The following is a 388-nucleotide window of genomic DNA, read 5'->3' as shown; positions in this document are numbered from 1 at the left end:
CCACCCCAGAGTGCCCGGCCCGCGGCACTCACCTGCCACCTCCTCCGACCCACCGCAGCTCCTGCCCCCGGAGCCGCGAAGCCCTGCACTCGCCGGATCCGCCACAGCCCCGCCCTCTTCGGGCTCCCGCTGACCCCGCCCGCGGGCATAGGGGGAAGCTGCTGGGCCGCCTGCCCCAGCTCCCCTGGAGATAGACCTTTCTCCCCTGCCAGGCCTGTGGGCAAGGAAGTGTCTGTACGTTGCGGACGTGCAATAAACAGCTGTGCCGTGGATATCTGCTAAGGGCTTTGTTTTTTTGGGTTTTTTAAAATATATTTTATTGATTTTTCACAGAGAGAAAGGGAGAGAGATAGTTAGAAACACCGATGGGAGAGAAACATCGATCAGC

The 388-nt window shown here is 59.8% G+C and overlaps 1 protein-coding gene across 2 annotated transcripts in view; it reads right to left on the bottom strand.

The window, feature by feature from the left end:
* Positions 1 to 98, bottom strand: part of NAGA (N-acetylgalactosaminidase, alpha-) — a 7,618-nt gene extending 7,520 nt beyond the window's left edge. Inside the window, exon 1 of one of the 2 annotated variants that reach the window (XM_006775952.2) lies at positions 33 to 98. The gene's annotated coding sequence lies outside the window, so the exon portion shown is untranslated. The remainder of the gene's footprint in view (positions 1 to 32) is intronic. The other variant, XM_015571943.1, reaches the window with a different exon arrangement.
* Positions 99 to 388: the final 290 nt, after the last annotated feature.

This window comes from Myotis davidii, unplaced genomic scaffold, assembly GCF_000327345.1.
Source record: "Myotis davidii unplaced genomic scaffold, ASM32734v1 scaffold428, whole genome shotgun sequence".
Lineage (NCBI taxonomy): Eukaryota > Metazoa > Chordata > Mammalia > Chiroptera > Vespertilionidae > Myotis > Myotis davidii.
The sequence above is the reverse complement of the archived record's forward strand: the minus strand, read 5'-3'. Positions and strand labels throughout refer to the sequence as shown.